General features: G+C 66.7%; 1 protein-coding gene across 2 annotated transcripts in view; it reads left to right on the forward strand.

Moving 5' to 3' along the window:
• Positions 1 to 258, forward strand: part of Tfap4 (transcription factor AP-4) — a 50243-nt gene that overhangs the window by 35921 nt on the left and 14064 nt on the right. The window lies entirely within an intron of this gene.

A 258-nucleotide genomic window follows, 5' to 3' on the forward strand; every position in this document is an offset into this window, starting at 1 on the left:
TGTGATGGCTGCAGCCCGCGTGCCCGCCTCGCGCCTCTTGGGGACCCTCCTCCCTTGGAACGTAGGAACCCCGAGTGGCCCCGGCCACTTTTGTCCGCTGCAGCCGGGCGAGTCGCGACGTTTGTAAATTGCAAACAGACCCACGTGGTTCTGCAGCAGTCCCGGCCATGCTTGATGCGGGTGGCTTTCCCCCCCCGCGCTTCCTCCTCCCCCCTCCCGCGGCGGCTTCCTTCCTCTCCTTGCTTCCTCACGCTCTCC

This window comes from Fukomys damarensis, unplaced genomic scaffold (genome assembly GCF_012274545.1).
Source record: "Fukomys damarensis isolate Sample0158 unplaced genomic scaffold, DMR_v1.0_HiC HiC_scaffold_34, whole genome shotgun sequence".
Lineage (NCBI taxonomy): Eukaryota > Metazoa > Chordata > Mammalia > Rodentia > Bathyergidae > Fukomys > Fukomys damarensis.